General features: G+C 48.8%; 1 long non-coding RNA gene across 2 annotated transcripts in view; it reads left to right on the forward strand.

Annotated features, from left to right (window-relative positions):
- LOC120513210 overlaps positions 1 to 12395 on the forward strand; it is a 51204-nt gene extending 38809 nt beyond the window's left edge. Inside the window, exons 3-4 of one of the 2 annotated variants that reach the window (XR_005630215.1) lie at positions 10917 to 11038; positions 11483 to 12395. This is a non-coding gene — a long non-coding RNA (uncharacterized LOC120513210). Of the gene's footprint in view, positions 1 to 10916; positions 11395 to 11482 lie in introns of those variants that run through there. The other variant, XR_005630214.1, reaches the window with a different exon arrangement.
- Positions 12396 to 15107: the final 2712 nt, after the last annotated feature.

A 15107-nucleotide genomic window follows, 5' to 3' on the forward strand; every position in this document is an offset into this window, starting at 1 on the left:
TGTCTGATTTGATATTACCAAGGGGCTATGGTGGATCATGAAAATCTCCCTGCTTCCAACTGAGCAGTCACAGGCTGCCAGGACAGGATGGCACACTGTGGTGATGGAGCTGGCTGGCACCGCCATCTGTAACTGCAGGGAGAGAGGGCCAGCCCTCTTTGGCAGGCTTTGGGAGAAAGGGGCATGCATGCTGACAGGCTTCAGGTGAGAACAGGACTATAACAAATATTTTCCTGTTGCATGAAGATATAACACATGAGTTATGGTCTACATTGGATGCTTGATGTAGTAACCCATAGATGTCAACCTTAGGGTGCTTAGGGGTCTGCTCCCCACTCCACAATTGTTTTCAAGGAGGGAGGAGCCCTTCATCACAGAAGACCCTGCTCAGAAAGAAGCAGCAACAGTGCAGCACTTTGTGCAGCAGCTGGTGGGTGGTGACCTCATCTACAGCAGAACAATCTGAAACACAGGAGAAAGTGATTCAGTGATCCAGGCTGGTGCAGACCATCTGAAAATGGGATCACATTTGAATTGCAAGACACATACTCTACTTCCTTTGCTGAGTATCCATCTCTTGGAGTGTCTGTCTGAGAGGTGATGATTGGTGAGGATCACCTCAAGAAAGCCACTTCCTCCAGTAGTGGATAAACATGTGCAGTAGAGACTTCAACGGGGAGTTTGTGTGCCATTCTCCTCATGGAAGTGTCAGCTGAGAGCAAAGTGAAATGAAGTGTTAGCCACCACTGACAAATGCAGGACAAGGCACACTGGAACGATCAACCTGAATCATCAGTGTACCATACAGATTCTGAATTGAGAGCAGCATTATTGCAGTCAAGCTGAGAAAACTGGTCAGTATACACACCTGTAGTCAAAATATGAAACATTGTGTAAGAATTCACAGAAAATGTGATAAGAAACAATATTTGGTGCATCTCACCTTCATGCCAATGGCTCTTCCACTCCTGATCTGCATACCGAGTCCTTGATCATTTCCCTTTCCAAAAGACATTGCAGGCAGAATGTGGGGGGGAGAATCATCAAAACTGGTGCAAGATAAATGTGCTTTGGCTGACTTGAGCAAGATCAAGTATAAAAGACGACATGGGAGAAGATACAGCACCTCTGTTCAGAGGATGTAATGTCCTGGAAGCACAGCACCACACATGAGGGATGTGTGTGTTGTATGAGTTATGTGATGGTGTGTTTAGAAGGTTTTTCTTAGATATACTAGCTAAAGAGAAATTGACCTCTGAAAAGTGCTGGTTACTTCTAAGCAAAGAAATCTACTTTAGGAACATGAAACTTTTGCAAATTGCTGTCCAAACATTGTCTCTTCTATCATGACAGATGCTCTTCTTTATTCTCCTGGAAACTTCTCATAGCCAGGGGAACATGCACCAACATCTTCACTACCAGACTGGTGGCAAGTTGTTACCATTCACTTTGTCACAGCACGATGCCTCGTTTTAAGTATTATCAATCAATTTTATGGCACCACCCACAAAATATTGCACTTGCTTTTCTCCATCATGCACAAAGAACAAGGAAATCCCTTTCAGGAAGACCAGCAGCAGAGTTCTGATCTCAGATCACTTCCCAGTGAGTACACCAAGGACATCTTTAAAAAGGGAACCTCACTATTTTCCTTTCCCCCTGAGGATGCTGTTTGATTGTACATATTGCCACTGCAATGCTCTGTTGGTGTGTATATTCAGAGTGTGTGTGTACTCTCCACAACTAATGAAAGAAATAAAAAAGTGCCTCTGTTGCAGTACAGGACATGTTTCACCAGAAGCAAATGTGCCTCTTCAGGATAATTCTGGATATTTGGAGTTCATTTGTATTAGACACCCCTTTCTTCAGAGAAAAAAAATGTTTTCTTCTGGCCAAATTATATTCTTTTATGATTTTGCATACGTGCCTTTGTGGCAGTGCTATAGAGAAGCACAGTAAAGAAGCAACTAGCTCCTCGGTTACTGTAAGACATCCAAGGAAAGGCTGGTTCATCTAGTTCACCTGTTCATCATCCTGTTAATACTTCCTGCATATCTCCTGCACTGTGTTTGACAAAAGGTATAAAAAATGACCGCAGCTTGCTTTGATAGAGAGTTTATCATTTATTCATCAGACACACCACTAAGCCCTACACTACCCCCACAGCCTGCCTTCCCTGTGTCGTAAAGAGCATCACCTGACCTCCCCTGTCCTGTACCTCAACAGTGATGACAACACAGTTACCTTTATTTTGTGAGCTGGAGATACCTGTTGTCATGAAACCCCATGTCATTGGGTTTTGGAAGTGCTTCCTGGTGGAGATCACTGGAACACAGGGATTTATTTGGATAGCAATAATTGAAAAGCTCATTTTATTCCAGTAAGAATCTTTCAACTGCAATCAATTCACATGCCATCCCAAACAGTGGAGGTCAGCAGAGCACAGCAAGTACCGCAGCAACCATTGTTGACAATGTTAAAATGCAATAAACCAAGAGCTGTGGCTCTGCATGAGGGGGTGCACATTAATCCTTGTTTGGAGAGGGTGTGATTGGCAGACTCAGTTCTTTTAGGATCTTTCTGATGGAAAATGCTTCACATTTCTTTAGTTTTGACTTGTCTACTTTTGTTGGCATGCTGTGGTGGAAGGACTGTCCTGGACTGCTGTCACCTTCTCAATACATCTCCCCAAAATGTGTCAGGCACCTAAAAGCTGAGTGTGCTTGCTACACTACCCCTGCTAAGGCTTCCTCTTCATGCTGCCAGTGTGCAGTGCTCTGGAATACAAAACATGGAAATAATTGAGTGGATTAATTAGCTAATGTTTGCACAGGACCTGGAAAATATAAAGAACTATATAATTGCTAAGTAGAGTAGATGAATTAGTTAGTGTTTACCCAGTGCTTTGTAAATGTAAAGGCATCAAAGCAGTGCTTAGTGTTATAATTAATTAAGTTTTCACTCTGGGATGCCCTGCTCCAGTGCTGAGGTAGGACCATGGTCTTCTGTCCACTGGCAGCTGTGTGCTGCTGCTGCTGTGGCCCTGCTCCCTCCCAGCCTTGTGCCCAGGCTGGAGGCTGTGTGCCAGCTGTGCCAAAAGCCTGCTTGGCATGAGCCACCCTGGGTAGCAAAAGGCAGAGGGAACAGTGTTACTTTGCTGAGCGTGTGAGGAGCAGTTCATGCCCAGGCAGTGCTGAGCAAATTTGCGCTGTAGGTCCGGGGTCTGACCCTGCTCTGCTGCATCCTTCCTGAGGGGTTGAGGAGCTGCTCCAGTGCCTGTGTCTGCAGCCTTGTGGGAGGAGGCTCAAGAAAGTGCTGTGTCCCTGGGAGATCCAAGTCCAAGGAGTGCTGGCAGCTGGGAGCCAAGGCAGTCGGGCAGGCTGCTGTAATGACTGCTTTGACACGTTTTTCATTGCCACAGAGCAGTGCCTCTGCCATCTGCTCTCACTTCACACTTGGAGATGGGCTTCCCAGTGCCTTCCCCCACTTCTGTACATCTCTCTTTTTGCACTTTGGTCTTTGCAGAGAGAAGAAATGCATGAAGAACAGGAGGCTGATAGAAAGGGAATGGGAAGAAAGTGCAGTCCTTCCCTGAATGGCAGCCAGGACCACAGCTGGCACTGGGAACTGCTGTCTGCAGTCCATGCCCTCCCTTCACAGGGAGCTCTGCTGGCCTGGCCACAGGCTCAAAACTGAGTGGCAGGGTGCACAGGAAAGAGCCAAGAGGAGCGCGCTCCTTCTGCTGGGAAAGCAGGTCTGCCTTCAGCTGCTCCAGGTGCTTGGAGGACTGTGACTGGTTGCAAGTTTGGGCACCTGTCCTTGCCTCAGGCTGGGCTGTGCTCACTCATGGACTCTGCTTACAGGACCGTGAGGTTTTCTGTCCTCAACTCCTTGGTGAAAACAGGCTTTGTGAGATAGCTGGGAGGTGAAAGCACAGAACTTGCCTATTAGCTATATCTTTCATTTATTCCAAAACTTTCTTCCTCAAGTTCAGTGGATGGAGGTGTGGGGGAAGTCTGAAGCAAGGAGGGAAGCAGAGTGCCAGGCATGGGAGGCCTGGAGCATGCAGCCAGTCCCAGTCCTGCTGCCCTGGGAATGCTCTCTAATGCCTGCATGCCAGGCAAGAGGGAGTGACTTCAAAGCACATCTTTATTAGGGTACACTGCTTAGCATCAAAGAAATGTCAGGGCTGCTCTACACTGACTCTCTGCCTGCAGCACGAAACTAGCCTGTCATTCAGAAGTCTGACTACAAACCACAGCTGCTGACAGAGTCCTGGAAAAATTTATTTTTCCACATCTAATTGCCCTTTTTGCTTTGTAAACATAAAGGTTGAAGCTTAAACTCTGACAGCTCCAGTAGCCTTTTGCTTAACTCCTTAAAAAAAAGACATTCGGCATGTTAAATTTTGCTTTTACTGCAGCCTGAAATCTCAAAAAATCTGCACAATGTTTTTTTAAAGATCATTGAAGCATTTCGGTACTCACTTTGGGAAAAATCCTTCAGCTCACGAAAAGACAAAAGCTGGTGCCTGAAGAGCCAAGACCTTTCCCCATAGCAACTCAGGATAAAATTGCTTGACCAAAAGAGGCACAGCAAGCAATCCACATTCCACCTTTCCCTGGGAGCAGATTAAAGAATGCCTATCTGCTCTCGTTATTGTTCCAGAAAGAAATGAAAGACCAAAGACAGGAGAAAAAGAAAAGCAATTGTTAAAAAGCAAAATTGGATGTATCATAGCAGCCTGAAAACTTCCAGTTCAGTTTCTTCAGTGACGTGTGTTCTCTGCCCTGGAGGAGGGTCTCCCGAAGTGGGGGGATGCACCGTTCCCCAGACTCTGCACTGCCTCCTCTGACAGCATCGTGCCTGCAGGAGCCTCCTCTGGGTCAGGGCTTTGAGCTGCTCCTGCTGCAGCCCTTCACCATTTGAGATGCACATCCTGAATCACTTCAACCACAGAGAAGTGATTTTGTAGCTACAGCTCTTGAAGGAAGATGCTCTGTTTTTCTGGGAGGTGCTGTCATTCCCTCCATCTGACATGGAAACAGGGCCGTTGCATCTCCATCACTGTCTCTGCAGAGACCCTCCTGGCCTGGGCTCTGCTTCCATCTGCCCCCAGGAGAGAGGACCAGACTGCCCTGCCCCCAGCCTCCAAACCTGCATGGCACAGACACCGAGCTCATCCCTGTCCCTGCAGCCAGCCTGGCCTGCACCCAGCTACCCCTGGCTTATGGATCTGTGTCTGTGAGCAAGTGACAGGGTGGTCAGCATTGTCCTGAGTGTCAGATTCTCCCTAAGTGGCAGCTCTAATGGGCTGTGGGGCTGGGGAAAGAGGGACTTTTCCTTCCTGTCCTCCCTGGTACTCTTTCCCTTTTTCTGTGATCCATGAGGGTGTTTAGTGATCCTGGAGTGAGCCATTCATCTTACTCAAATGCAACATGCCTTCTGTTTCCCTAAGTACTGGGTGTATTGACTGTGTCTTGGCCCAGATCAGCACGCAGGATTCGTGTTTACTTGTGGAAGGCTGTAGGTGTGACACCATGTGTTTTGTGGCACCTGTGTTGCTGCACTACCTTGAATGCTGAAGGTGTCTGAAACTAAGCTCTTTTGGAAACAATTAAAACTTCTTACATACACAGCAAAAATGCAAAAAAAAAAAAAAATCCTCGAAATACCTTTAAGCAAGTCCTTTGATTCAAACTGCAAGCTTGAAATGAAAAGTGGAGGAGACATTTCAGGACAATCTATGTCTGTTACAGATCCCAGATGTCATCAATAAGGAAACAACAATGATGGGCAAATTCTACATTTCCTGTGCACAGCTGAGCACAGGCAGGACTGTGATTTGTGCTGCTCAAGGAATAGCTGTTACACCATTACTGCAGATAATGGCTCTGTTAAGTTTTTCACCTTTTTTATCTTCCAGGTGTCCACAGGTGGACAGCATAGAGAAAAAAATTAAGGACGGGTTTATGAGTTGAGATAGGGTCTGGGAGAAAACTCTTCAAGGGCAAAACAACAAGGTTCAACTTAGAGGTACAAAGTACAGGTGTACAGGTGCAAGTAGAGGAACCTTGTGCAGATGCTCCCTGGTTATCACTGGACCACATCACTCTCCTCTTTCATTAACCTTGTTTTAGCTACCCACTTCTGTACTTCTCCCTCAGTCCATCAGACACTTCATTTCTCTCTTGCAGGGCTCAGCTGATAGGCATTTTTGCTCTTCACCAGACAGCGTGTGTTCTTGTCGGCTGCCAGGAAGCTGATCATGATTCGATTGTAGTTGTGATAGTGATTTCCTGTCTTTCAGGCCTGAACAGATGGTGTGCTGCTCCCAGTCCAAGGCTTGACTTTCATAGTGCTTCATGCCTTGGCCAAATGGCAGTTGTGGAATCGGTGCACATGAAGCCTCTCAAGGAGACCATTTGTAAGGGAGAGGAGCAACTGTGTCCTCTAAGGACCCTGCAAAGTTGTACCCACTTCAGAGGAGTGCTGGGATGCTCCTCTCTCTTGGATGCAGTCCTCCAAACTACAGTTCTGTTCCCCACCTTAGAAGTCCGTTGCTGTCTCAGTCTCTCAGTATCATATTTAGGCTTGATATTTTAGAGACTAACTAGTGGTTTATCTGGTAATAGATGCTACTTTTGAATTTTATGTTACAGGATCAATAAGGACCAAAGGAATGGGGCCCCATATGATAGGCCTGATAATGGATTTCCAGATTTCCTTCTTTCTCCAGCAGTTTTCCATTCTAACATAACAGGTTTTCCTATCTAGCAGCTATACAGGGTAACCTGATGTGGCTTCTTCTGTAGATGTTATATTGGGGCTTGCATCAGTGACAGAAGCCCCCCATACCTGAGGAGTCTGGTGGTGATGGAGCTGTCAGGAAGGGGCTCCCCTGCACAGTTCAGCAGACTTGGCAGTATTCTGACTGCCGTGTGAAGATCCATGAAATGAATGATCATCAAATGTGGCCACTGCCTGCCAAAAAATAACATTTCTCCTGCACCTCATCCTGTAACAAAACAGCTTCTTCTCGTAAAATAATAAGCTTCCATCTCTTCATTTATTGCATTGCATGGGAATGACTGGCAGCTTGATCACATGTGCCAATTTATTAACTAAATCTCATTTACGAACTGGGAACAAATTCTTTTTCTTGTAACTGCTGAATACAAATGAGGTTGGGCTTCAGAGCTGCCCAGGTGCCAGGAAACATCCTTGGCCCATTTGTCCCTCTATCAATGACAGTTGCACTCTGCCAGTAAAAAACTTGTTTTCTGATGGGCCCTGCTATCCATGAGAGGGTTGCTGAGCCCCAGGCTAAGGAATGCTTACACAGGAGGAAGACCAAGCTCAGAGACCTATCTCTGGTGCTGAGCTGCAAGAGCTCTGTTCTAGTGCAGAGGAACACATCCCCAGCACTGGCAATCATTTCTTCCAAACTGTGTGCCCTGCCCAAGTGATAGAGAGAGAGGGGCCAGCCTTGGAGCAGGCCACTTCTAAAGGGCAGCCATCAGCTGTGGCCTGTGCCCCATCCTGACACACGTCTCTGTAGTGACACAGCGCTGGCAAGAACGATGCTCTGAGACCTGTGGGGGGTACAGCAAGGCCTGCCCCCTGAGGCACACTTCTGACTGGGGCCATCCCATCCACTGCCTGCCACAGCAGTGGGAGCTCCTGTCCTCAGGACAGGCAGAGCCCAGGTGGAGACTGAAGGGAAGGGGCATCTATTAGCAGGTTTCCCTGCAGGGCTGTATAGGCTGTCCAGGCTGCTCGCTTTTCTGAGATCTCCTCTAGCTCTCCCAGAGGTAATTTTGCCTGGGTACACCCTCTTGGCTCAGCATTTCCAGTTGCTCCCTGGGGGAGCATCTTGGACACCCACTGTACCCATTAGTCCTGTGCCTACATGCAGTTCCCTAACAGGGGGTAAAGTGACCTTCTTAAAACAGCCTGGCACTCACTCCTCAGGAGAGGGTCACTGTGCTGGCACTCACTCTCTGGGCAGAATATGGTGGTGCCTTTCAACAGACACTTTGGCAGTGGGCAGTCAGGTTGAGTTTTGAAATTGCTGGGAAGGGCCAGTCTGTGATGGGTGTTTGCTGCTTCTTCATACCTGCCTCCAGGTTTAATGGTTTTTCCCAAGAAGGAAAAATAACAAAACAAAACAAATTTAAACTGTTTCTCTGAGAGCCCAGGTTGTCAAGCTTTATGCTGCTAGATAAATCAAACTAACTAACTGAGTTAATTTGTCTGACCATAAAGTGGATTCAATAAGTGTAAAACAAAACTAATTGGTTTGCTTCCATACAAATTTAATCATACTATAAAATGTGATCAATGCAAATAAAAAGCATTGAGTAGGTTGATTATCAAGAATCTATAAAGGAAAAAAATGTATTTTCTTTCAGGAATTGAAAACTGTGTGGGTTTCCATCTCTGTACTGATCATCCCATGATGTAGACCCAGTCCAAATGTGCTGTGCAGGGGCTGTGGACAGGATCCTGAGAGGAAGCACTCAGCTTCCAGTGAGCTTTGTGTTGGCTGCTGCAGCACTTTCATAGAGGCCTCTGAGATCTCAGGAGGGACAGGAGGGCAGGGGTCAGTCCCCCATCAGTGCCTGAGCCAGGCACAGTCCCTCTCCTGCTCAGGAAGGAGGAGCGAGGGGAGCACTGCAGAGTCTCAGTGGGTGCCCTGAGCAGAGGTGACAGTCGTGTTGGTTTGTCTGCAACTGCCCCACCATCAGCTGCTGCCCCTGAGCTTCCAGGAGAAGCACAACTGGGAGCCTCCTGCTGTGTCAGGCACCCGGAGAGCTTGCTTCCCCTCACTCCTTTCTCCCATCTCCCCAGATTCTGAGGTTAAGTTCTAGTATCTCAGAAAACATGGTCATGTCATAATTTCAGCCTGCAGAAAGTCCTTTCCATGCAAGGGCTAGGATCCATACGAATTGCCCTCTTCTATCTCCAACTATAATAAGGAAACTTCAAATGCTGACAGTTTTTTTGATAAATACCTAATATAGCTTAAATAATTATTTAATGCAGACAAATAGAAAAGAGAGCATCCGTAAGCTGTGTTGCAATAAATAATGCTTGTGACTTGCTGGGCAGTAGCAGCAGCAGCAGCAGCGTGAAAAAAGGGCTCTACCACAGCGAGAGAAGGAGGGTTTAGCTGAGGAGTCAGCACAGGAAGGCCCTCCTGGGTACTTGTGGCGTTGAGGGACAGGTTAAAGAGGGATAAGAACCCTCCACAAGCCAAATTAATACACAGCTGTTGAACCTGGTGGAGTAGAAGGAGCTCTTTGTTCTGCTGCTGTGCTAAGTGGGGCTGGTGGTGCCAGCAGCTGGCAGGGTCTGTGGGCAGAGGGGCAGCATTGCCCAGCAGAGGGGCTGGGAAGTAGGAGAGGAGTGGGTAGCCCCACACAGGCTGCCTGGGCAGCACCTCTGCTCTCTCCAGCTGCAGCCATGTCCCAGAGGTTCTGCACCAGCTGCCCATGCTGTCTGTGCCCCCGGAGCAGGGTGCAGAGGTTCTCAGTGTGCTGGCAGAGCCTGGACTCACGTGCAGCCTGTCCCACAGGCTGGCACAGAGTTGGACAGTTGCTGCAGCCTGGAAGGAATGAATAAAAGAGTATAGGGTGGCAAATGGCTCCTTGTGGATGGAACAGAATCCCAGCAAGGGTGCTGCTCTGCCAGGAGCAAAGCCTGTTCGCTTTTGGAGCTGCTCCTCCACCACTTTCCCAGGCTGATGTTGTGGGTTTTGTGAGTATAGCTCTCAGTCTTTCCTTGAGCTACACAGTCAATGACTGCTTATGGGTTTTTGCTTTGCTTTATAAGCTCAGTGGTATTTGGGGAAGCATCCGGATCCCCTCCATGAGCTCTGACAGATTACAAGGGCTGCACTTAACTGAGTTCACAGTGTTCCACCGTGGCAGCCACACACCAGCAGGGCTGCGGAGATGTGCCTTGGCATAGCAGAGGATAAAAAACTACAGCAGAGATGGAAGATAAGTGGCAATAAAAAGTAAAATGTGGAGTGTCTGCCCTTTAAAACATATTAGGCAGTTTATAAATAAGCTCTGTGTTTTTAGGATGAATGCAGAATTGTTCAGTCCCTGAAGAATCTGACCTTGAAGAGAAGAAATGCTGTGAGCAGCTTTCAAAATGTTCTCAGAATGATCAGACAGGACAATTGCTCTTGCTTATTATTTCAGCAGTAGTTGGTGTGTTTGGCTGGTGTGGTTTGGGAAGAAACTCCAGCCTCCTCTTTCTCTCAGGTAACCTCAGTGTGCAGTCAGAGGCGGAGAACTTGAGGGTAAAGTTACCAAGTGTCTGGTGAGATTTTCAGAGATGCGTCACTCCTGGCAGTTGGGACAGTCTTGGCTGGGTGACTTGTGTGCTGGTTCTGACAGCCAAGCTCTGAGGGTGTGAAGCTCAACCAGACAGAAGTGTGCAGCCTGGTTCTCACCACCTTGCTTGGCTGCCATGTGCTGCAAAGCTCCTGCCTGGTGAGCTGAGCTCTGCGGGTCTGCCGTGCCAGCAAAGCTCCTGCCTGCACCCTCCTCCTGGAGGGAGGAAAGAGCATCTTTCAGGATGTGGGTGACTGAGCTGTGCTGTACCTCTTCTCCAAGGGTGGTTGGACATGTATCTCCCACGTCTCACAGTAGTGAGGCAGCCTCTTTGAGGTGGGGAGGACTTTCTGCTGATACTGGAGATGTTCCCATTTGTGTTAGGTACTTAGCTTTTTGGTGGGGTGAAGTAGCAAGCCTGTGAGCAGGAGACTCTGTGGGGAGTGGGGAGAAGTGGGTTTTGGCATTGTTCTGGTAAATGCTGAGGAGTCTGATGCTTTGGACAGCTAGAGGTTCTGGCCCAAACTGGAAAAGGCTGCTGCTGATTTGGGATTCTTCTGCTTTCAGGCAGCCTGTGGTGAGATCCAGGTCTTGTCTTCTGCTGCAATATCTCAGTCTTGAATGAATGCCATCCTACCAGCCTCTGTTTGGGCAATATGGAAAACAGTGGCCCTGCAGATTCTTTTAAGGTATGGAGTGAGTGGGGTGATGAGGTGAACCATAGCCTCCCTATTTTAAATATGTTCTTAGATAAAACAGAGATTATTCCCCATGTGGAGGAATAACCAGCCAATTGATCTCTGCACGTCCTGATGCAGGAAGCCAGAAGCCCCTTGTGCTCTGGGCTCTGGCCGAGAAAATGTAAACAAACTCCAGTTTTATGTCTGACCAAGGAGACATAAACCAAGCATGTATTGTAGCCTTTTAAATATGTTGACATTTTATAATCCATCAAGGACTTTAATTGTACTTCGAGTGAGTTGTTCTATATGTAAATACTAGTTAATGTTGAAATTGTTTATAGCCAAATTGTCTGTTTATGCAAATTGTGTTCCAAGATCACAGAGCTTCTATTGTACAATAAACATGTCTGTTTTATTTAATGTTGGAAATGTTTCCTTTGGCTGCTGTAGCTCTTCAGTGCTGCTAGTGTGGGGGCGAGTGCCAGCCTCCCCGTGGGGCAGAGAGATGTGACGGCTGCTCCAAGAGCTCCTGCTGTGGATCTCACTCCCTGAAGCTGGTCCCCTGGGATGGTGTTTGAACTGCTTTTCTGCCTGCACAGTCCATGCAGGTCCTCCACAAACCTTGGGCAGCCCAGTGCCTCCTTCCACTCAGTCCAGGCTGGCGTGCACAGCCCCCACAGGTGCAGATGCTGCTATGTGAGAGGAGAGATCCTCCACACTCTCTGGCATTCCTCAGTCTGGCTTGTGTTAATTCGACGTTTTGGTGCAGAAGATGGCCAGTATTAAAACCCAGACTGCTGCTACTGGGTGTGAAGTGCAGAGAAATCAGCATGCTGCTCCTGCCTGAGCTGCGCCCAGGCAGTAATCGAGATCACCACCCCGAGATAAATCTCTTCCTGCCATCGGACAGAAGAGAGAAGCAGTACTGTGGGCTTTGCCTCCAGGTTTATTATCACGGGGAAACACATGCAGATGAATGGCTCACCCGATAGCAATCAGTCGTGCTGGAGCGCTGCCGGCTGCGATGCAGACACGCGGTGTCTGTGATCCGCAGGCAGGAGCGAGTTCAGCTCACTCGTGCCTTTGCAGTCGTGTGCAGAGGCTCTCGCTGAGTGCAGCGCCTCTGAACTGGCCTCTGTGCCCAGGCCATGCTCCTTCCCGCTTGGATTTTTCAGTCTAACAGCACTGTTGATCTGGCCTTTTTGTTTGCTCAATGTCAGCATTCCTCGGGGAATGCTGCAGAGCACTAGCAGCTACACAGCAGCCTGAAGGTGGGCTCCCATATTATTTCTTCATTAACATTTGTTGTTCATAAATATATATTCACTCCTATTTATCACAAGAACACCGATTACAAACCATAAATTCTAACTGTGGGGAATATTTCAGTCCAGTTTTATTAAAAAGTGATTTTTTAAAATGTTGCCGAGGCTTTTAGCCAGTTATGTGCTACTAAATATTTAAATCTGTATCTCTTGCGGCATGCTGAATTACAGCAAGGGGATATTTAATGTTCCCATTTCTCCAGCATAAATCTGTGAAAGATTGACTGTAAGAAAAATACAGTCAGGAACAGCCCACGTACTTGCTGAGTGCTCTCTCATGCCATGCACCCACTCGCACATCCCTGCCACTGGCAGCAACCCAGCCCGGAGGCGGTGATTGCCCCCCAGTCACTCTGTGGTCACCCCGCTGACCGAGCGGGCCGGGGGCTCTGGGCCAGGGGCTGTGGCCCCGCCACCCCACCGTCCTCACCCGCGGCTCCTGCCGGTGGCACCGGGACCCGCCCGCTCTGCCCGGGGCTGGGGGACCTGGGCTGGGGGCTCTGGGCTGGGGGCTGTGGGCCGGGGGCTCGGGGCCGGGGGCTGTGGGCCGGGGGCTGTGGCAGTGCCCTCTCAGCGCTGGCCATCCTGGCCTGGCACACGGCTGTCAGGCAGGAGCGATGAGCGCCGGGGGGCCTGTTACCCGCCAATTACACTGTGGGTTTATTGTTCGACCGTGCGCCTGCTTTACGACATGAAAAGCTTTCGACAGTTAAATGGCACTAATATTAACCTCTCCCTCATGGGCGCTAACCGTCTCCACCATTAAAAGTGTGATTAACAAATTAAGTCATCTGGAAGGGATTGGCATGTGGTGTTAAACAATGGTATAATGAATTTTTTTATGAAATCTGAACCCCTGGCTGCATGGAGAGAGGAAGCCCTGTTGCTCTTGCATGATAGCTATGGCAGCAGCTAAATGCGGTGGGAGGACTGAGCCCCGGTGTGGTGCTGGTTGCAGGTTTCTAGGGTGAGGAGGAGGCAGATCAGGACAGCGCTGAGGCTGGTGAGGCAGACAGGCTGCCTGGGCCTGCCTGAGGCTCTGGGGTTCGTTATGATCCTCGCTGAGCCAAGGGTTCTCCCCTGCTGCAGAGGCACAAGCTGGTTGCTGCTCAGCTTTGTGGCTCTATATAGCGTTTGTAACAGTCAGAGAGGCTTGGGAAAATGGCTATTGAGGAGGCTGCAAGGCAGCGATAGAGAATCTGCTCTTGTCTGGGGCAGACACCTGGATGCCCCAAACACAGCCCCTGTGGGCACGTGGATGGCAAGCACTGCGATGTGGGGCCAGCCTGGAGTGAGGCACTCCTGGCACTCTTCTAACCTGCTGGTGCTAACCACTCAGCACACTATACATGGCAATTCTGTTCTGATGTGGAAAAGCTTTAAAGTACATACACCTGCTGGCAGGTGACTAAAAAGCTGTTATTTGCTTCTGAAAAGCAATCCAAGATTGCCCATAAACAGCCTATTTGGGAGTAAGCAGGGGCTGGGGCTGGCAGTTCCTCACAGTATCCCCTTCTCCTTCTTCTTTCACCTCTTCTTTTGCTCTCATTTCCTGGCCTGTTCGTGGTCTGTGCTGGGGTTCAGAAGCTGAACCACCATGAGGAGCAACTCCCCCTCTTGCCCCCTCCAACTGTGTCCCAGGCCTGTCCCCATCTCTGGCTCGACAGTGTCCCAGGCATTGCCAGCACGCAGAGGATGGTGCTGTGTGTGGCTGTGGAGAACAAGCACTGCCCAACCAAACTTCCTGGCTGAGGAAAAGAATCAGATAACTCCTCTGCTGGAAACAGACCTGGGGTCTGTCAAACTGGGGAGGCTGACCCTCTGTACAGGGCTGTGCTGGCCAGTGAGGCAGGGCTGGGTCTGAGGCCAAGGCTGCTGGAGAACAAGCTGTGTGCCTGGGACAGCACACCCAGGCTGGCCAGGCAACGCTTCCCACCTGCTTCCCACTTCCCATCCTGGCAGACTGAGCGAGGGATGGAGGGCACAGCCCCTGCAGTGGGGACAGCAGAGGGCTGGGGGCTCCTCCAGCCTTGAAGGAGTCACTGTTTGAGTGTGACAGAGCCATGTGCTGCGCTTCAATGACGGCACCGAGAATATTCATATTGTGATTTATTCCGTTCTGTTTCTCCATTGATTTTAATTAAGTTCACCCTCTCCTGCCAAGCCTGGGGAACACAAGCAAAAATTGAAAATGTTGAAAGTCAGCCTGCTTTGCACTTGAGTCTTCCCAGGCTTGCATAGAACAAGTACAGGGAAGGGGGTCTGTACTACCACAAGGGCACTTCCTGTGCTTTGCTAGTCCCCAAATAATAAACATAAAATTAAAATCCTGTTAGGAGAGTCACAAAAGCTATTATAGCTCAGCAGCTGATATTGACTGTGATCAAATCTTTTATGTGATTCACAGCATTCTGGCTGCTCATGTTCACACCTTGATCATGTTAACTCTGGCTTGATTTTTTTTTCTCCCACACTGAAACAGAGCAAAAAGATTGAAAAAAATAATCCAATCTAATCCTGCTGTATCTGTTTGTGTCATACTTTTGCCATGAGCAGCAGTGTCTGGTGCTGCTGTGTGGCCTCTAAAGACAGGGTCCTCCTGGGAACAGGTGCTCACTCTGGCAGTGGATGTGCCATCCCAGTCCTACACAGCACTGGGGCTGCTGGCCTGGAAAACCCTATGAGGGCCCCAGGAAAACCCTATGGCCATCAAGGGTGTCATTGCTTACATGGTGTCCATTGCGTGGGGC

This window comes from Passer montanus, unplaced genomic scaffold (assembly GCF_014805655.1).
Source record: "Passer montanus isolate IOZ18808 unplaced genomic scaffold, ASM1480565v1 scaffold8, whole genome shotgun sequence".
NCBI classification, from domain to species: Eukaryota; Metazoa; Chordata; class Aves; order Passeriformes; family Passeridae; genus Passer; species Passer montanus.